The sequence below is a fragment of the Mustela erminea genome, chromosome 12 (assembly GCF_009829155.1).
Source record: "Mustela erminea isolate mMusErm1 chromosome 12, mMusErm1.Pri, whole genome shotgun sequence".
NCBI lineage: Eukaryota > Metazoa > Chordata > Mammalia > Carnivora > Mustelidae > Mustela > Mustela erminea.
The window spans coordinates 56,667,593-56,680,622 of record NC_045625.1 but is presented as its reverse complement, the minus strand read 5'-3'; positions in this window follow the sequence as shown (position 1 = coordinate 56,680,622).

Sequence of the window (13,030 nt, the reverse complement as noted above, 5' to 3'; positions counted from 1 at the left end):
TCATTGAGTGGCTCCATTAATTAACATAGCAGCAAAGGCAGCTAACTTGGAATCCAGCATTCGGTTGTGCTTTACCATAAACTCTGTCTCTGTGCAGTCATAAGAGTGCTTTCTGGAACAAACCAGCACCAGCCACAGCACAGTGAGACCTTTCCTAGAGGATCAGCATGGGTTTGTGCTACAGTGTGTCCCTATAATTTGGAGTTTTTGAAATTCAGTCAAAAACAGTAAAAACAAAACAACAACAACAAAAAACAAACAAACTGAGACCCATCTATATGATACATACAAGAGACCCATTTCAGACCTACAGTCACCTCCAGATTGAAGGTGAGGGGATGGAGGACTATCTATCATGCTAGTGGACATCAAAAGAAAGCCAGAGTAGCCACACTTATAACAGAAAAACTGTTTTTTTAAACCAAAGACCATATCAAGAGTTGAAGAAGTGTACTATATCATAATTATGGGGACTACCCTTCAAGAAGATCTAACAATTGTAAACACTTCTGCCCCCAACTTGGGAACACCCAAATATATGAATCAATTAATAGCAAACATAAAGAAACTCATTGATAATGATACAATAACAGTATGGAACGTTAACACCCTACTCACAGAAATAGAATGACCATCTAAGCAGAAAATGAACAAAGAAACAATGCCTTTGAATGACACATTGGACCAGATAGACTTAACAGATATATCCAGCATTTCATCCTAAAGCAATAGAATACGAAATATTTTCAAATGCACATGGGCTTTCTCCTGATTAGATCACATACCGGGTCACAAATCAGGCCTCACCAAGTACAGAATGGTTGAAATCATACCATGTGTATTTTCAAGCATAATGCTATGAAACTTGAAGTCAACCACAAGAAAAAATTTGGAAGGACCACAACCACTTGAGGGTAAATGACATCCTAATAAAGAACAAATGCATTAACAGGGAATTAGGGAAGAACTTAAAAAGTACATGGAAGCAAGTGAAAATGAAAACATGACAGTCCAAACTTTTGGGATGCAGCAAAGGCAGTCCTGAGAGGGAAGAGCGAAGGATATAGCAATGCAGGCCTGCCTGAAGAAGCAAGAAAGGTCTTAAGTTCACAACCTGACCTAATACCTAAAGGAGCTAGAAAAGGAACAGCAAATAAAGCCTAACCCCAACAGAAGAAAGGAAATTAAAAAAAAAAAAATGCAGCAGAAATAAACAATCTACAAGCAAACAAAACAGTAGAGCAGATCAATGAAACTAAGAGCTGGTTCTTTGAAAGAATTAATAAAATGGATAGACCCTTAGTCAGATTTATCAAAAAGAAAAGAGAAAGAGCCCAAATAAATAAAATAATGAATGAAAGAGGAGAGATCACAACCAACACCACAGAAATAAAAGTAATCATAAGAGAATGGTATAAAAAATAATATGCCAAAAAACTGGACAATCTGGAGGAAATGGACAAATTCCTAGAAACATACAAACTACCAATACTGAAACAGGAAGAAATAAAAAATTTAAACAGAACCGTAACAAGCAAAGACATTGAATCAGTAATCAAAAATCTCCCAACAAACAAAAGTCCAGGGTCTGATGACTTCCCAGGGGAATTCCACTAGATGTTTAAAGAAGAGTTATTCCTGTTCTTCTCAAATTGTTCCAAAAAATGGAAATGGAAGGAAAACTAAACTCCTTCTATGAGGCAAACATTGCCTTGATTCTAAAACCAGACAAAGACCCCACTAAAAAGGGGAATACAGGCCAATATCCTTGATGAACATGGACGCAAAATTCTCAACAAGAAACAAGCAAATAAAATCCAACAGTACACTAAGGGGTCCATTCACCATGCTCAAGTGGGATATATTCCTGGGAAGCAGGGGTGGCTTCCTATTTGCCAATCAATCAACGTGATACACCACATTAATAAAAGAAAGTAGAAAACATATGATCCTCTCAATAGATGCAGAGAAAGCATTTGAAAAATGCAGCATTGTTTCTTAATTAAAACAAACAAACAAACAAACAAACAAAAAACCTCAAAAAATTAGGGATAGAAGGAACATAACTCAGCGTCCATAAAGGCCGTGTCTGAAAGACCCACACCTAGTATCATCCTCAATGGGGAAAACAGAGAGCTTTTCCTCTATGGTATGGAGCAAGACAGGGATGTCCACTTTCACCATTACTACTTAAGACAGTACTGAAAGTCTTAGCTTCAAAAATCAGACAACTGAAACAGTAAAAGGTATCCAGATTGGCAAGCAAGAAGTCAAACTGCCACTATTTGCATATGACATGATACTCCATGTAGAAAACCCAAAAGACTCTACCAAAAAATTGCTAGAAATTATACATGAAGTCCTCAAAGTCACAGGATATAAAATAAAGGTACATAAATCTGTTGCATTTCTCTACACCAATAATAAAGCAGCAGAAAAAAAAAATCACGGAATTGATTCTAATAAAAATCGCACCAAAAAACACAAGATGTAAATTTATCCTAGATGTAAACCTATCCACAGAGGTAATCTGATCTGTATTCTGAAAAAATAGAATACTTATGAAAGAAATTGAAGAAATATAGTCAACCAATCTTCAACAAAGCAGGAAAGAATGCCCCATAGAGAAAAGACAGCCTCTTCAACAAATGATGTTGGGAAAGTGAACAGCTATATTCAGAAGAAAGAAATTGGACCACTTTCTTACACCATATACAGAAAGAAACCCAAATTGAATGAAATACCTCAATGGGAGACAGAAACCCATCAAAATCCTTGAGGCAAACACAGGCAGAAACGTCTTGGACCTTGGCCATAGCAAATTCTTACTATCTCCAGTGGCAAGGGAAATTACAGCAAAAATGAAGTACTGGGATCTCATCAATATAAAAGCCTTCTGCACTGTGAAGGAAACAATCAACTAAACTAAAAGATAACTTGCAGAATGAGAGAAGATACTTGCAGGTGACATATTGGATAAAAAGTTAGTATCTAGAAACCACAAAGAGCTCATCAAAACCGACACCCAAAAAAATCAAGTAATCCAGTTTACAAATGAGCGGAAGGCATGAACAGACATTTCTCCAAAGAAGACATCCTGAAAAGATGCTCAAACTCATTCAGCATTGGGGAAATACCACAACTACAATAAGATACCACTTCACACCTGTCAGAATGGCTAAAATTAACAACTCAGGAAACACAGATGTTGGCAAGGATACATTGATAGGGGAACCCTCTTACACTGTTGAAGAAAATGCAAACTGGTGCAGCCACTCTGCAAGACAGTATGGAGTTTCCTCTTAAAGTGATAAATAGAACTACCCTGTGACCCAGCAATTGCACTACTTGGTATTTATACAAAAGACAGGAAGATTCTACTTCAAGGGGGCACTTGCACCTCAGTGGTTATAGCAGAACTATCAAAAATAGCCAAACTATGGAAAGAGCTCACATGCCCATTGACTGATAAATGGATAAATATGATATAATATGCATATTGAGGAATATTATAATATATGTATAATATGTATACTAAACATAAGTAAAATATAACATATATAGTATATATAGTACACAAAATATGTATCATATATTGTGTATATATAATTGAATATAATATATGTATATTTGGTGTAATATAATATATGGTATATAATAGAATATAATATATAATATATGTAATATTTATACATATACATATGTGTATCTGTAATGGGATATTATAGATAATATGCATGTAATGTAATATATTCCATTTATTATACATATATTCCATTACAGATATAATGTACAGTAATTTCCATATAATAGAATATTACCTAACCACCAAAAAGAATTAAATCTTGTCATTTGCAAGGACATGGATGGAACTAGAGTGTATTAGTACTTAGTACACTAAGTGAGATAATCAGTCAGTCAGAGAATGACAAATATATGATTTCACCCATATGTGCAAATTGAGAAAGAGTATATGAAAAGAGGGGAAGAGGAAAAAGGAGGAAGGGAGCTAACTATAAGATACTCTAAACTATAGAGAACAAACTGAGGGTTCATGCAAGGATGTGGGTGGGGATGGGTTAAATGGATGTGAGGTCTAAATAGGGTGTTTGTAATGAACATTGGATGTTATATGTAAGTGATGAATCACTACATTCTACACCTGAAACCAGTTTTTCCATATATATTAACAAACTAGAACTTAATTAAACATTTGAAATTTTAAAAAATCCAATATATCAACACAAAACTACATGGAATGTGAAAAATCTTGGAAGCATGATTTCACCAATGTATCACAATAATGTTTTGGCAACTGAACCCCAAAACATGAAGATCTCTGATTTAACTGATAAAGGAACACAGAAAGGTAATTAAATGAAATCTGGAAGAAAACAGGATAAGAAGTTAAACAAAGAGTTAGAAATCATTAAAAATAACCAAATAAATTATGTAGTGGAAGAAAACAATGAATCCAGTGAAAAGTGCAAGAGAAGTATCAATAGTAGACTTGATCAAGCAGAAAAAATAAGGAATGAAACTGAAGTTAGGATCTTTGAAATAATCTAGTCACAGGAGAAAAAGGTAGAAGGATAAGAAAGAGTAAAGAAAATCCTTCATGAGCTATGGCTTATTATCAAAAGGTCCAGCTTAAAGATCATTGGCTATCCAGAGGGAGGATGGAGGGAGATGGAGAGAGGATGCTTATTTAGAGAAATAATGGCTAAGAATTTCATAGATCCAGGGAGAGATTTGGATATCCATGTTCATGAGGTTCATAGGTCATTAAGCAAAATGAAATTGAAGGAACCAGAAGACATATTATATTAAAAGGGTAATTAATTAATTAATTAATTAAGAACTTTAAATGTAGCAAGAGGAAAAATAAAGTTAATTACTTATAAGGGAACCCCATAAAGCTATCAGCATATTTTTCAGCAGAAAATTTACAAGTCAGAGTGTGTGAGATTATATATTTAATGTGTTAAAAGGCAAAAAAAAAAAAGGAAGGAATTCAACAAAGAATACTATATACATAAAAGTTATCTTTCAGAAATGAAGGATAGATAGACTTTCTCAGACAAACAAAAGCTAAGGAAATTCACCACCAATGAACCTACATTACAAGAAGTGTTGAAGGGAGTTCTTCAAGCTGAAATTAAAAAATGTTAATTAGTACCATGAAAACATATCAGAATATACCATGTGTGGGAAATGATAAGTATGCATTCAAATTTGAATAACCTAATCCTGTAATATGATATTGGGTTAACCATTTAACCCTAGTATTATAAATGCTAAGGTACAAGGATACTAAAAATAACTACAGCTACAATGAGTTTTAAATAAATATATAGCATAAAAAGAGACAAATTGTGACATCAAAATGATAAGGGGGGAAGAAATAAAAGGTAGAAATTTTATATGTGATTGAAATTTATTATCAGCCTAAAATAAACTTCTATGTGTGTAAGATATTTTATGTAAGTCTCTTTGAAACCACAAAGCCATAACCTATAGTAGGGTCACAAAAGATGAAGGAAGGGGATGAAAGCATAGCCCTAATCAAAATACTTTAAAAAAAAAAAAAGGCAGTAAGAGGAAAAAATCAACTAGGGAAGTACAAAACAGTCAGAAAACACAAAGTAGGATATTAGTAAGTCCTTACCTATAAATAATTATTCCACATGTAAATACCTTAAATTATCTAATAAAAAGCATAGAATACTGGATGAATAAAAAATAAGACCCAACTGTATCCTGCCTCTGAGACACTCACCCCAGGTTTAAGAATGTACTGAAGATGAAAGTAAGGGGATGGACAAAAAAATATCCTATTCAATTAGAAACTGAAAGAGAACAGATTGTTATATTTATATTAAACAAACTAAACTGTAGGTCAAACTGATAACAAGAGACATTGAAGGACACTGTATAATTATAAAGTTGTCAATCTATCAAGATGATGTAACAATCATAAATGCACAGTTGACCTTTGAGCAATGTAGGAATTAGAAACACCGAATTTCTACACTGTTGAAAATATAACTTTTTTTTTTTTTGTTAAATTTATTTTTTTTTAATTTTTTTTTTTTTTAAAGATTTTGTTTATTTTTCGAGCACAGGCAGACAGAGAGGCAGGCAGAGGCAGAGGGAGAAGCAGGCTCCCTGCCGAGCAAGGAGCCCGATGTGGGACTCGATCCCAGGACGCTGGGATCATGACCTGAGCCGAAGGCAGCTGCTTAACCAACTGAGCCACCCAGGCGTCCCGAAAATATAACTTTTGAGTCCCCCAAATCCTAACTACTAATGGCCTACTGTTGACTAGAAGACTTACTGATAACATAGTCGATGAACATGTATTTTGTATGTTATATGTATTATATACTATATTTTACAATAAAGTAATCTAAAGAAAAGACAATGTTACTAATAAAATGGTAAGGAAGAGAAAATAAATTTATAGTACTGTACTGTATTTATAAAAAAACAACTGCCTTATAAGTGGACCTACACAGTTCAAACCTGTGTTGTTCAAAGATCAACTGTACAAGCACACAGTACCATAACACAGAAATATATTAAAAGGAAATTCTAACAGATTGAAAGGGAGAACTACACAACAATACAAAAAGAGAAGTGAACTTTAATACTCCAATTTTGACAATAGATGTATCATGTAGACAGAAAATCAAAAAGAAAGCATTAGAATTAAACCATACTTTAGACCAAATGGATCTAACAGATGTACACAGAACAGTCCATCCAACAGCAGCAGAAGATACATTATTCTCAAAGCACATGGAACATTCTCCAGGATAGATTATATGTTAGGACATAAAGTAAGTCTTACCCAATGTAAGAACTTTGACATTATAGCAAGTATGCTTCTAATCAAAGTGTCATGTCAATAATAGGAGGACAACTTTAATATTTGCAGATATGTGGAAATTAAATAACACACTCTTGAACAACCAATACAAGAAATTACATTTCTTGCATTGAAGGAATTAGTAAAGAAATTTAAAAGAAAAGATCAAAAAGAAATTTGAAAAATATTGAAACAAATGAAAATGAAAGCACAACATACAAAACCTTTGGGATGCTGCTAAGGCAATCTAAGCAGGAAGTCTATAAGGATAAATATCTACATTGAGAAAAAGAACAATCTCAAATAAACTAATATTACATTTCAAGGAACTAGAAAAAGCAAATGAAACCAAAAGTTAGCAAAAGAAAGGAAATCACTAAGATCAGAGAAGAGATAAATGTAATAGAGACACTAAGTCGATCAGAAAAAGACAATTATGTGATCTCCCTGATATGAGGAATTTGAGAGGCAGAGTGGGGGTTTGTGGGGTAGGAAAGGAAAACAATGAAACAAGATGGGATCAGTAGGGAGAGAAACCGTAAGAGACTTTTGATCTCACAAAACAAACTGAGGATTGCTGGGGGGAGGGAGGTGTGGAGAGGGTGGTAGGGTTATGGACATTGGAGAGGGTATGTGCCATAGTGAGTGCTGTTCAGTGCATAAGCCTGACTATTCACAAAGCTGTACCCCTGGGGCAAAAAATACATAGTATGTTAGTCAAAATAATTAATAAAAATATAACAGACACAATAAAAAACAATAAAAAAATCAATGAAACTAAAATCTTTATTTAAAGATATGTGCTTTGGTGAGTGCTGTGAAGTGTGTAAACCTGGTGATTCACAGACCTGTACCCCTGGCGATAAAAATATATGTTTATAAAAAATAAAAATTAAAAAAATAAAAATAAATAAATAAATAAATAAAAAGATAACATTTGTAAACCTTACAGAGACTACCGAGGAAAAAAGAGAGGAGTTTCAAATGAATAAAATCAGAAATGAAAGGAGACATTACAACTGACCTGACCAAAATACAAACGTTCTTCAAGAAATGAAGAATAGATCTGCCAAAAAAAAAAAAAAAATCTGCCACATTATCTAGCAATTTTACTTCTAGGTATATGTCAAAAGAAAATGAAAATAGGACCTCAAGTTGATACATTTCCTTCCATGTTCATTGTAGTATTATTCACAATAGCCAAGATATGGAAACAACCTAAATATCGTCAACAAATGAATGGATCTGATCTGTGAGGTGTATGTGTGTGTATAATGGAATACTATTCATCTCTAAGAAAGAAGAAATTTATGCCAATTTTGACAACATGGATGGACATTGAGGATATTATCCTAAATGAAATAAGTCAGACAGAGAAAGATAAATACTGTATGATCTCAGTTACATGTGGAATCTATCAAAACTGAGCTTGTAGAGACAGAGAGTAGAATAGTGCTTGGCAGGGGCAGGGGCATGGGGGAGACTGAAAGATGTCAGTCAAAGCATATAAACTTCCTGTCTTATAACTGGATCTAACTGGATCTGAGGATCTAATGCACACCATGGTGATTATAGTTGATAATACTGGGTTATATATTTCAACTTGCTAATGGAATACATCTTACATATTCTCACTACAAAAAAAAAATTAAGTATGTGACATGATGGAGGTTTTAGCTAATGTTCTGGGGGTTAATCATTTTGTAAAACATTTATGTTCCAAATTAACATGTTTTACACTTTAAACTTATATAAATTTGTATGTCAATTGTATCTAAATAAATCTAGATAACATTAAAAGTAGAAAGTAAGAAAAAATAAATTTCTAAAATAAAAAAGCAAATCTTCCTTTCTTTTTCCTTGATCTGTTATATCTCTGTTAATAGCAGGACTTAATATATGTACTTATGTATTATATATGTATGTGTGTGAATATATAATTCTATATTTAAATAAAGACAGAGCATATCTTTTATGTAGTTCCTAAATAATTGAATGCACAATCTGCTTCCGTTTCTCCCCTCATATGCAGACTATTCTTAAGAGGATCATTTTACAAACAACACTTTTCAGTGAGTTAACAATTAAAATTCTAAGCCAAATTCTAAAATTAATGGAGAAAGTATGTCTTCAAAGAAAAAAATAACCTTTTTTTTTTTTAAGATTTTATTTATTTGTTTGTCAGAGAGAAAGAAAGAGAGAGAACACAAGCAGGGGGAGCAGCAGGCAGAGGGAGAAGCAGGCTCCCTGCTGAGCAAGAAGATTGATGTGGCACTGGAGCCTGGGACCCTGGAATCATGACCTGAGCCAAAATTTCTGACTCAGAAGTTTCTTCTTTCTAAGAGATGAATAGTATTCCATTATACACACACATACATAAACACTTAACTAACTGAAATACCCACGTGTCTCAAAAATAACCTTTCGACACCCTTTTTGGGCTAACAAAGTTAATATAGGTTATAATTTCTCTTTTTCACTTGGTTTTTAAACCAGATTATAGAATTGCTGTGTAAGAATTAGTCAAGTAAACTGGCCTTTTTTGTCATATGAGGTTCATGAAAAGTGAAAAGCCATATGTCCATTCTTTATCTTTAGTCATTTAGGATCACATATTCAAGATAAGAAATGAAAATATCAGGCTTCAACCAATGCTTCAAAGTATTTCTTATTTTTCTCAGCTATTCCTTATTCATGTGTTAAAATGAATAAAAATTACTATTTCTAAGATTTCTTTTTTTAATATTTTATTTATTTATTTGACAGAGATCACAAACAGGTAGAAAAGCAGGCAGAGAGAGAGAGGAGGAAGCAGGCTCCTTGTGGAGCAGAGAGCCTGATGGGGGGCTCAATCCCAGGACCTTGGGATCACGACCTGAGCTGAAGGCAGAGGCCCCAACACACTGAGCCACCCAGGCACCCCAGATTTCTTTAGAGCTACCCAAAGATAAAGAAATTCATGACATATACTTTCAAACTTATCATTGACTTTTTAAAAATATGTTGACAACTCTACTGAACTTTTTCCTATGTCAATACAATGAACGGAATAAGCATAATTGTGAAAAGAGGTTAGAGAGTGTTCTGGTAACATATATGCAACTCGAAAGGTAATCTTAGGCATTTGGATTAAATATCGTTAGCTTACTATATATAATAGAAACCAAGTTCAAATAATTTTATGGATAACTATAAAGTGCTCTATGTCATGAGAAAAAAAAATTCCTAGCTTTTGAGAATAAACATTTTAATAAAGGATAAAATATTATGAAAATAAATATATAGATTAAAGTGTGTCCATTTGGTAAAGGAACAGAACAGGATGCTTTGAGAAGCTATAATAAATTTTGAATATAGAAATTTGAGAAGTGACATTAAAATAATACTTAAAAGTTGAAAAGAAGGAAAACTGAGGAGAAAGACAGCAAGAACAGAATGAGAGAAGCTTGAATAACTAGAATATATTCTGAAATTCTTATGCTGTTGAAAGGCAGAGATGGTGAAAAGAAATGATTGCAGATCTTAAAGTTATTTATAATGATTTTATCCTGTAGGAAGGAGTTTAGTTTAGAAACATAAAGTGTAATGTATTTTTAGAAGTGCATAAATGTTTTAAAAAGAATCAATGAAGGTTAGAAAGAAGAAAGGATTGGGAAGATAAAAAGAAAGGAGGGTAGAAAGGGGGAAATGGAGGAAGGGAGGGAGGGAAAAATGTATGGAAATTGAGGTCAGCTTTGGAGTTTTCACACACATTTTTGCTCTCTCTCTCTCTCTCTCTTTTTTTTTTTTTGCTAAAATACAATCATGGGACCCTATATAAATGGCAACAAAAGCCAAGAAAAACTGTAAAGGAAAGAAATAAGCTTGTTTATCAGCTGGTACATTTCTGCCACAATTACCTATTGCATCTTAGTTTGAAGCATTCTCATAGTCTTAGAAAAAGATTTTATGTCCCTTTTTCTCTCATTCCACTCTATCAGTTTAGTCTAATTTTTCATAAATATCTGCTTGACTAAAGCCTTTGCATATCTTTATCATTGTTCTGTGTTTAGAGACATATTAATTTTATAACGATTTTATTTGTGTATTTGACAGAGAGATCACAAGTAGGCAGAGAGGCAGGTGGAGAAAGGAAGAAGCAGGCTCCCCACTGAGCAGAGAGCCCTATGCAGGTACTAGGACCCTGAGATTATGACCTAGCCAAAGGCAGAGGATTAGCCCACTGAGCCACCCAGGTGCCCCTAGACATATTCATTTTATATAATGCACATTCTCTTCTATATACATATATGTCATACAGTACAAATGTAAATATAAACACATGGTTTCCATTTAAATATTTTTAAGATAACAAACCAGCACAAACCTTAGTGGTTTAAAACAAGATATATTATTATTATTACTTAGAGGTCTGTAAGTTAACAGGGCTCAAATACATGATATTTAATATTTCCCATGTGTATTGCAGTCAGTAGCTGTCAGGCTTGGAAACTATCTGAAGACTCAGTTGTGGAGTATTTTCATTAACATCTTTGATTCTTTAGCTAAGATGGCTGGAAAGCTGTGGGCTGGCTGGTTAGCTTTGTTTCTCTCTTTTATTTATGTATTTATTTATTTATTTATTTGTCCCAGTGTTCCAAGATTCATTGACTATGCACCACACCCAGTGTTCCATGTAATACATGTCCTCCTTAATACTAACCATCAGACCTACCCAACCCCCACCCTTCTCCCTTCCAAAACCCTCAGTTTGTTTTTCAGAGTCTACAGTCTCTCATGGTTTCTCTCTTAATAAGACTTTTCCTCAGGGTTATTCTGGGCAAACCCAAAACTTTGCCACCTTGTGCTAGATTTCCTACCTAACAGCATCCTTTTCTCAGAGACCCAGGTAATACGGAAAGTGTCTTAAGACTCAGACTCAGAAGTCTCAGAATGTGCATTTTTCCGCAAAATCTAGAGTACATTCAAGGGGAGGACAAACCTGATTCACCTCTATTTGTGAGAAGTAGCATTTAAATATGGGAAGGGAAGAAATTGATGGTGGTCCTCTTTAGAGATAGTTTTTGCAGCAAAGTTATGATAAGTATGAATGTATGTTATATTTACTTATAGCCTTCCACTATATTCTAAACAATACTTAGTGAATGTACCTCTATATAGCAATGAAACATTAGTGAATATCAATGACTATATTTTGCAAAAATGTCAAAAGAATGACAAAGATACAGTGGTGAGAGAGATGAGACAGGAGAAAGTTGTTTCTAATATGTTAAATGTCTTTCTCCATTAAAAGAACAGTTAAGGAAATTTTTCATACATCAGAGTAAAAATGCTTATTTCAAAATCTTTGTATTAAGTAGCAGCAATAACTCACTCAACTATAACAATAACCTGACTACCAACCTCTTTTCTCAGGTCTCAAGAAATAGAAAAATTAAAGTCATCACAATAAACCAAGACAATAACAGAACCAAAATTAAGGAAAAAAAAACTTTAGGATTAAAGTACGAGATCAAAAGTTTTTAGAAAGTTATGAAGCAATAATCAGAAAAATATGAAAGCCACGTCTCTTAAAATATAACAAGCCATGGATTTGTCAATGTATTTCAGTATCCCCTAAATATTTGCATGCAGTAATGAGATCCTAAATTAAGGACATTTAGCCATGATACTTTACTATGTCAAATTATGTTAGTTAACCTAAGTAATGTATGGATTTTGAAAATTTGACACCAAAATATGCCAAGTGAAGTTAAGTAATATCAAATGTGTTACATTTAGTGAAATTTTGTTATTATAGATTTTAACACAGATTTATAAAATTGGTTTATTTATAAGTAAATATATTACAGGCAAATACATTTCTTTCTAACTTATAAGCATATAAAGTTGACAAAGCAGTGTGTGTCCTAATATTTGCAGTGTGAAAAATTTTGAAACTATTTTGCATTTCAAGAATATAATATTATGCAAATATTTTCAATTTTAATAGTATCTAACAGGCTTATCAGATATTAGATATTGTAAAAATGTTATTTTTCTAGAAGCTGATATCCAAGCATTTAACAAATAAAGAGAACTACAGAATCACAAAATAATCATAACAAATTAAATAAAAAATTATCAAGTGTGATTAAAGATAAATGTGTATATTAAGCT